This window comes from Microplitis mediator, chromosome 11, assembly GCF_029852145.1.
Source record: "Microplitis mediator isolate UGA2020A chromosome 11, iyMicMedi2.1, whole genome shotgun sequence".
Classification (NCBI taxonomy): Eukaryota; Metazoa; Arthropoda; class Insecta; order Hymenoptera; family Braconidae; genus Microplitis; species Microplitis mediator.
The window spans coordinates 17,442,489-17,452,737 of NC_079979.1; the positions used below are offsets into that span (position 1 = coordinate 17,442,489).

At 33.1% G+C, this 10,249-nt stretch overlaps 1 long non-coding RNA gene across 1 annotated transcript; it reads right to left on the reverse strand.

Annotated features, from left to right (window-relative positions):
* Positions 1 to 1,268, reverse strand: LOC130677874 (uncharacterized). Its single transcript, XR_008991728.1, has 3 exons — positions 427 to 1,268; positions 167 to 357; positions 1 to 47 (listed from the first exon to the last, which is right to left on the reverse strand). It is a non-coding gene; the product is annotated as an uncharacterized LOC130677874 (long non-coding RNA).
* Positions 1,269 to 10,249: the final 8,981 nt, after the last annotated feature.

Consider the following 10,249-nt stretch of genomic DNA (forward strand, 5'->3'; position numbering starts at 1 on the left):
TTTCTTTTCAACTTCTATCATCAATTTCAAACGTCAATTTTCTTCTCCTAAAAAAGTAGAAGATACAAGAATGATGACAGTTGTTTTTTAATAGTTATTAATAAAATATATAATAATATCAGATCACTAACTAAAATTGTTAATAAACGACTAAGCTTTTTCTCACCCATGCCACTAAAAAGTGGAATTTGCATCCATCAGAAATGTCCATTATATTACAATACTTGTATTTATCTTCACACTCAAGAAATATTTTTTTTGTAAAGACCTTCAGAGTCTTTCAATATACTTGAATTGACCTCCCTGCGAGTCAAGGACATTTTTAAGGCCCAACACACAATGAAATATTGTACAAATCTGAAGTGAGCAACGTTCAAACATAAAAGACTAGGATAGGCACCAGTTTAATATGTATTATAAAAATACCTGTTGTACATCTAAAACCAGTGGGTACTGTTTTCTATGGCTTAAGGATCTCGTGATCTTTAAATACTACTTATTTTTTTACCTGCTCATTCTTGTGTGCGCGTCTTATCACGTCAACACCAAAATTATTAACATGAGTATAAAATGATCTCCGTGATTTGCAAAATCCTTGGAAATTGAAACTAAATGGATTATTGATTCTGATAACGAAAAAAAATTATCCGAAAATAACAAAAGATATAACGAAGTACAAATAAATAAGACGCATCTCCCACGCCGTAAAGTCGTTATTATATCCCATAGCGTATTGTGCCCATGGGAAAACTGGACAGGACTCTTGCGCCAGGGCCTCAAGGTAAGTTCCCGTACCCACACGTCTCTTGAAGCATATACACACTTATAAGGGACACACTCAAGCGTCGATTTGAGATATCGCGGGGAGCGTTAACCTCGCATCTTGTTCTCTGGAACGCGTGTGCGTGTCGTTTCAGCTTATGTGCATGTGTAAAAGACTAACCAGGTCGTTGAGAGAGAAAGAGGGTGTGCGTATATGCACTATAGCGAGGCCCGATAGATGCTCGAGGAACAGGGTGCGGTCCAACCTACCTTGGTTCTTGTAGAGCTCATGAGCTAACCTACCCATAATACTGTCTTGGCGAGTATACGTCCAGGCGCGAGCTGCCACAGCCTGATCTTATGCCATATTTGCATCCACGATCCAGGATACGTAAATACCCTCGCACTAGCTCGTGCGCGTGTATCCCTCCTTTCTTACTCATCTTTCTTGTTGTTTTTCTTTCATTATAAGTTGCTTCACTCTACGGGTGACATTACGCAAATGCGTAGGAATTCGCGAAGGTCCGGATTACTTCTACACTGTAAAAAGAGCGGTGTTAAAAGTGGACTCATTTTAACTCCGCCCGGTGTTAAAATAAAATAACACCGGTGTAGGAGGAGTAATTCACCGGTGTCAAAAATACCGGTGTAAAAGCGGAGTAAAATGGGTGTAAAGCGGGGTAACCGGTGTAAAAGCAGAGTAAACTGCGTCCGCTTGGAGTATTAACTTTAAAGATTATAAAACAGAAAAAATATCAGTTCTTTATGAAAATTAATAAAAAATATCATTTATCAACAAGTATAGTGATCGAGTAAGTAAAAATATTCACAAAGTCAAATATTTTAACGCTGATAAAGAATATCTACACCGGCAGCGGTGCTATTTTAACACCGGAGAGTTTTATTTAACTCCGGTACAGAATATTTACACCGGCGGCGGTGTTATTTTCACACCGCTTTCGGTGTTGAAATTCAACACCGCCGATTTTAACACCTACACCGCTTGAACTTACTCCGGTGATTTTTTACAGTGTAATTGATTAATTTTACACCCTGTTTCTATGGCATATTATAAATTTAAAAAGTAAATTATCCTTACAAGTAAACCATAAGCTCTATCTATACAACGGATATATAATTTTTATGCTGTTTGAATATATTTTTCAGATTATCGGTTTTTAAATATTTTTCTTACCATTTTTTCAGTAATTCATTTTTCCTCGCATGCAAATGCGCTCATGACGATACCATTTCACGCAGACGCGTGGGCGAATAAATCTCGCATGGCTATTGATTAGCACAGACGTAACTTGCGTCCTACTATCTCTTGCAAACCCGATATCAGGATTGGACAAAATATATAGCAAAATCCAAAAATCTTTTGATACAACGTTGAGACAGCAGAACGATTCGATCTGGAATATTTATTATTTGTCAGAATAAAAACAAAAGTTATGCGTACACCCAAACGTCGAACGAGATAAGATTGAACCTTCGCGAAAGTTGTGAACATGTAACGATCATGGTTTATTCTGGTAGCGAGTAACTTATTGCTCGCGTAATACAACATTTTTTTTTTCCTCTTTTATTTTATACCACTTAACAGAAAAAAGAAAAAAGAAATACTTAAGATAGTAAATATGCACTGCAAAAAGAGCGGTGTTAAAAATAAACTCAATTTAACACCGCGCGGTGTTAGAATGAAATAACACCAGTGTAGGCGGTGTAAATAAAAATTCTACGTATAAATTAGAAAAAAAAAAATGTATTACACATAAAAAATTCAATGAATATTATCTGGAGAAAATTTAAATTTTGATATGTACTTATTTACATAATTATTTACGTTAGACGTAATTTATTTAAAAATTACACAATTTTACACCCACCATTTCAATCACCAATGATTTGATTGATTAATAAAACCACTGTTTAATTGTACACACACAGAAAAAAACGTTATCTTGAGTCAAGAAAATATTTTTGAAGACAAATTTTTTCGAGAACCAAGTCAAGATTTTCTTGAGCCAAGAGAATTTGTCTTGGTTAAAAAAAATTCGTCTTGGTCGGAGAAAATTTCTACTTTATCTCAGAAAATTTAGGTCTCCAAAAAAATTTTCTTGAATCAAGAATATTTACCTTCAGTCGAGAATTTTTTTTTTTCTGTGCAGCGAAAAAAAAACAGGTAATTTTTCTCTGTTCGCATAGGAATTTTTACTATGTTAACGTAACATAGGAAGATTCACTATGCAACATAGGTTGTTATAGAGAATGCTACAGAGAAAAAATGACTGTGGTAACATAGGAATAATTCCTATGTTGACATAGTAACTTTTACTATGTTAACATAGGAACTTTTCCTATGTATTATAAGAAAAGTTCCTATATAACATAGTATTTTTTCCCGTTTTTCCATAGGAAATTTCCCTATGTTTACATCGGGAAAAATTCCTATGTCCACATAGTAATAGTTACCCGGGTCAAAAATAAAACTTGATTTAGACTTGGTTTACCAAGTCGAAATTTGGAGCCGTTTTTCACAAGACAAACTCGACTTTTTTTACGGAGGTATGAAATATATTAAGTTTTCGCCTTGGTTTAGACTTAACTGACTTACTTAGTCACGATTTGAGACGAAAAAGTTGAAATCAAGTCGAAATTGACTTGGTTTAGACTTATTCGACTTGAATTTTAAGACGAAAAAGTCAAGATCAACTCGAAATTGACTTGGTTTAGACTTATTCGACTTAAAATGTAAGGCGAAAAAGTCTAAGTCAAGTCGACACTGACTTGATGTAGACTTATTTGACTTAAATTATAAGTCAAAAAAGTCAGAACTAAGGTGAAATAATTTTTATATATTAATGCGAAAGTAAGGCGAATAAATGATTTTTTTTCGACTTAGTTTAGCAAGTCAAAAATAATAAGAATGACTAAGTGCTCAAAGTAACGACGAATAAGTTGAAACTATGATGAAAAAAGTTCAAAAAGTTGAAAAAAATTAAATTTAAGTCGAAAAAGTCGAAATCTTATCAAAAAATCGTCGGCAAATCGATAACTTCAGAAGAAAATAAGGCGAAGCGAGCCTGAATCAAGTTTTATTTTTGACCCGGGTACTATGCCAACATAGGAAAAATTACTGTTTTTTTTCTCCGTGTATAGTGATCGAGTAAGTAAAAATATTTTAACACCGGGAAATTTTGTTAACACCGCTTCCGGTGTTGAAAATCTACACAACCTGGACTTGCCCAGTTTTTTTACAGTGTATAGAAAAACATATTAAAAAAGATCATTTATTTACAGTGTGAAGCTTAAAATCCACCAGCCTAATAGATCTTATTTGTGTCTTGCTTCTATACATGCTCTTCACACTCAAACCGGATGACATAACCATGTAATTGATATAATAATCGATTAATTAATATAATAATCGAGACGGTCGAAATTAATTTGATGATGAGCCACTCGAAAGTAATAGACCAAAAAAAACATCAAGTGACTCTTCAGTCTTACATATGTAACCCAATGAAAATACTTAGCAGGTTTGTCACACTCAATTGGATTCACACATTACTCTATCCAGTTCTTGGCACTTGATAGGTGATGGTGGAATTTTGGCTTATCAGATCTTCTATAAATACATATAGAGCGAGAGGAAGAGATATTGTTCTTTAATATAAGACCCAAGGTTATTATTGGTTTATTTAATCTGTTATAATCCATGTAAAATTACTACAGAAGTGACCATACAAGAACTTCGGCTTACGACATTCTATTGGTGTCTATCTTGCTCCATTCGTTGTGCGAGACTTTCACCGACGACTGAGTTCATTCATAAATTGAATATTGCTGGCTTGTATAACTGTGTATAACGACAAACCATTTATAGTAACGTTTATTAAGTAATATTATATATATACATTTAGAAAGAGAGAGAGAGACAGAGAGATTGATTGATTGAGAGACTTACACCTCATTAATACCAAGGCTCAGGGCGAATGGTAACAAAGTATCCAAAAAAAAACAATATAAAATATAGTAAAAAATAATTTTTAAGATACAAATAAAAGTGTACGTCAAATACAATATCAAATTATTTTGTGTGATATCTTTTAAAATGTATATATGATTATTGTCTAGTAAAACAGAAATCATGTTTAATGAGTAGAGTTTTTGGCCAGTTTTGGACACTTGAAAAATTTGTAAAAGACGCAATGACATAATTGATTTTTAAAATGTGTTCAAAGATCCTTTTATCTCACTATTAAAATGGAAATTTTATTTTACACTTTTTCGTTAATTAAAATAAAGTATTAAATGTCCAAAAATGGAGCAGTGGCCACAAATATGATGTTACTTTTACCTTAGTAATGTGAACCAAAAAACTGATCTTGATACGAGTTTGAATATAAATATAAGAAATACATGAATGAAAAGAGGGAAAGACGGATACTGAGATGTAAAGTCATACGTGTATAATTAGGAAAAGTCAAAAGTAAAAATTTTCGGATGATTAAAATTTTATAGCTTAAATAATTTAAAAATTTAAAAAATTGTTCATCATACGGTCGAAAAAAAATGTTTCTTAACTTACGACAGGATATATAATATTCAGTAAAGTCATGTCTTGTTGGCAACGAAATAAAAGAGATGAGCGGGAGGGAATAAGAAAGAAAAGAAGAGGAGAAAAGAGGTGTGGCGCACGAGTCTCTCTTGCATTGTCTGTCCGTGCAGCGGTCGAGCTGATCCACGCATAGCAGCATCCGAATCTATCTATACTACACGCAAAGTATATACACCATGAAAGCATCAGTGTCTCTCCATCCAACTCTTTCGAGGCTCTTATGTGTGTGTGCGTAGGCGATTGCACGCGTGCACACTCAGTATAGCGAACCGACAATCAACACACCCGGACAGTTCCGACCGGTATTCAAAGTCAGCAATGTAGACGGCGAAGGGGATACAGATGTAAGAGGAAGAATCGCGGTAGAGGGAGTAGGCACGAGCCTAACTGCAGCCCAGCATCCCACGCTTATATTCTTAGGCGACGTTCCAGCGTCCTCTCAAATTGTCTTTTCTCTTATACTTATAATACTCGTAGTTAGTGTTTTGTTTCACATCATAGATTTCTCTTTATCTCTCTTCTTCTTTCTGTCTCTCCCTTCCCCATCCTTCTCTATTTTGTAAAATTTTCTAAACTTGATATATATATATACAAAATTGCTTAGTGTTTTTAATCTTTCTCAAGTCTTAGGAAATGTACATGCAAAGATTTAGAACAAATGGTTTTACTAAATTTTCATATACAGGGAGAAATTATTCTCGTTTGAAATGCTATGGTGTCATAGTAAAGCTGGACCATGATGGCCACCTGACGAAAATTTAAATTAACTCATGCTAAAATTACTATGAATTAGGGTGGGTTGAAAAAAACTTTTTTTTTTGTTTTTCTAAGCATGGAGGTAGAATTTGTACCTTATAAGAAGAAAAAAATTTTGAAGAAAAAAAAAATTTTTTTACTCAACATTTTGAGGTGGCCCACTCGTTTTTAAAATGAATAATTGATCAAACGGGGTAGTCCCAACGAAAAAAATTATATGGTGTTCTAGAATCTGTAGGGTGTCCCCTTGAGAGCTAATTGAAAATCAGAAGTTGAAAAAATTTTTTTCCTATTATTTTTGTAATTTAAGTAAAAAATCCAAAAATGAAAAGCATTTTCTTTTAAATTAAAATGAAAGTGAAGTAAAAAAAAAAATCACATTCGACAATTATTAGATGTTTTCCACGATTTTGGACAAAAAAAAATTTTTTTCGTTGGAACCACCCCGTTTAATCAATTATTTATTTAAAAAACGAGTGGGCCACCTCAAAATGTTGAGTAAAAAAATTTTTTGTTTCTTGAAAAATTTTTTTTTTTTATTACAGTAATTTGTGATATAATCGTTGTTTATTTTACTATTGCCATAATAATTTTTGCATGTGTTCATTTTAATTTCTGTAAGATGGCCAGCGTGGTCTGGCCGGAAAATAATTTCTCCGTGTAGAGTAGAAGGTCCGTTTTTGATCACTTTAAGGCCACTTTTGGCCACTTAGAAATTTAAAAGAGCAATATTGTGGATGTTTATACATTCATAAAAATAATATATCAAATTCAATGAAGTTTTTCAGAGAAATAAGATAACTAATGACACGCAATTTTTGGTTTAAATTTTCTAAGCGATTAATAGATTTAGTTTCTTGTATTTTATATATTTATGTTCAACAAGATTACAACTGTTCATGTTGTTTTACGGACAATCTGTCCCAATTTTTCATTCGTTTAAACTTCGAACGGGACCTCACACATCTCTATATACACTCAAAACACTCAATTCATTTACACTTAACGATTCAACTCGACGAAGAAATCTATTTCCACTTGGGAGGGACAAGATAATATACGTACTAAAAATATATTTATACGAGTAAAAGTAAAAAAGATACGATTTCGATCGAGGCTCGTATAATCTGTAAAAAAGAATTACGACGAGTCATGGAGAAAAAGAACGTTGTTTGAGTATAGATGCAATAAATAAGAGACGACAAACATTGAAAAGAATATAAAAAGGAAAGACTAATATGAGAAAAAAAAATATACATATATATATATATATATATATATATATATATATATATATATATATATATATATATATATATATATATAAATATACAAGAGAAACAGAAGATAAAGCGAGACGAGAGAATATATAATGGGTACAACGAAATTGTATTGAGCTGAAAGAAATGGTTGGTTAGTTTTATCGAACAGGAAACAGACATTTTACTTCTCTTTTTTAAGCTTTTAATTGCCATTTATTTTTTTTTATTCATAGGGTAGGTAGTGATCAGCCAACACGAATGAACAAGAATCGTGCGAGTGTCTTCATCATGTTGGATTCATTTTTCTATAATTGATATATTTTTATATTCAAGTGTGAGATAATTAATCTTAAATAATCAACGCTCTTTGATTTACTGATTGATATACATTTCGTGCCATTCATTTAAGCTCCGTATTTATCTTTCCTTACGTATCACTGTCCGCTTGATCGTCCTACTCTATGTCGGACATATCATGCAATCTTATATATTCTAGAGGATCATTAACTTATTTAAATTTTTTAAACTCTATATTTTGCTTTAACTGAATATATTATCGTACTCAAAATATCAATTAAAGTGACGACAACTCGTTAGCTATTAAGTAATTTGAATTACAAAGAAAGCAGTGCATTTTATATTTAATCACTTTTTTTTACTGTATTTCACATCTAAAAACGGAGAAATTATTGGAAATTTTACTATGGTCATCGCAATTTTTGCATGTGTTTACTTTAATTTCCGTCAGGTGGCCATCGTGGCCCGGCGTTACTATGACACCGTAGCATTTCAAACGAGAATAATTTCTATGTGTAAGAGACCAAAATGGTCCAGCTTTACTATGAAATCATGGTGTCACGACTAAATATTTGACCCTAAATATCTTACGTCAAAATATCTAAGAAATTAGATCTAATCCAAAAATATCTTGTACCATAATAGAATTAAAACCTGATTTAAAACCAAAAACGATGTTCGTTGATTAAAATATTTTGTCATTAGATCTTTTGTCGTCAGATATTTTAAATTAGATATTTTGAATTAGTTATTTAGTCATGTAACCGAAATCATATATGACCCTGAATCACTCATACAAAAAAAAAGAATCGGCCCATTACTGGGTCGTGAATGGCTGCCAATTTTCAAGCATCGGCCGAATATCGGATGATAACGGTTGCCAAGCATGGCAGTTGTAAGCATTGGCCAATCGTAGCAATCAATCATCGGCCAAAGCTTGGTATCAAGAGCACTCGATCAGACCGTTGGCCAACGAACGGCGGTTAATTGTGCGCCGTTTTTATAAGTAAAAAGACAGCTGCCAATGATTCACCATACACGGGCCAGTATAGTTAGCCATTTATTGGCCAATCATTGCAAACCAGGCATCGGCCGATCTATGGGAAAATTTCGAAGCTCGGCGACTTTGTATGGGCAGAGTAAAATTTATTTGAGGTACAGAAATATTTTAAACGCCGACTGATAGTTATAAATAAAAAAATTAACACATTAACACATCTTCCCCATATATGAGAGTCATATTTACTTGACCTGCAGAAACACTTCTATGAGTGTAGCAATTTAACCAGGAGTAATTTCTCCGTGTTAATACATCTTATTTGCTATGAATTAATAGAGTATAGATTAGTGTAGAGAAATACATTGATGTATGGTTAAAGTGTATAATTAAAGGGTAAACCCTTGGTCTATAAGCTTAATGGTGTAGTATGCACTTCTGCTCGTCTAAAACCCGTAGCGGTATCCCGCAAGAGGTGGTTCAGTGGGATTCCACCGCGGTCGGTCAACGCGCGTGCGGCCCCACGGAAGATCGAGGGATCAACTATCCTGTCTCATTCCCTTCCATTCTCGTTCTCTCTATCCAACCGTTAAAATGCTTCGGCACGCGTCCTATTCTCTATGATAATTGATTATAATCATAAATTATAAAAGAATTTAAACATATAAAATTAAAACTAAAAATGTGTTTCTAGATAATGAAGGATGTTCTAACCAAAGTGAGAGCTGATTATTGACTAATCAGTACATCTATAGACCATTATTAAATAAAGTAGGCCGTCATCTTCAACATTTTTAATTGTAATTGAATAAACTACCGAGTTACGAAAACTAATATTTCATAATGGATTTTATTATTATAGTAATGAATAAAAATGAATAAATTATAATTTTTTTTTCCATCAAATCAAATAAAATAAAAACTGTGATCAAACTGACCGTTAAAGATATATGGTATAAATGTGTATGTTCTCAATGTATGATGACGTATTGCCATAGTTAGAAAGAGTGAACGGGCACTAGAGGCCTCGCCCCAGTCGTAAACGACCAACGATTAGGATTACACGGTTAATCCCCCAGATTCTCTACGCTGTTTGCCGAATACGGTAGTAGTCTAAAACTTTAATATATTCGACGAAAAAGACTATAGCGTATACGAGAGGCAAAGAGGGAACTTGTTCGATACGGTGATTATATATGCTCGCTTAGAATCTTTAGTCACAAGTTTATTCTTCTCCTACTCTTGGATAATGATCATAATAATGATAATGATGATGATGATGATGATGATGATCGGTCGACGGAAGTCCAAATAAGGGTAACTTACGAGTGAGGCTGTAGAGTTTCTCGTACTATTGGCGCCACTTCTGATTATTTATGATCGATCAAATATATATACATATATATAAATACATATATTTAATAAACGTGTAGAGAGCAAGAATTTTAAGATTAATAAGTAAATAATCTGGGAGGAGCTTACTGTAATTTAAATAGTCACGTTCATTTATACATACAACAATAATTTCGATTGGTGGATATTAAGCGAGCT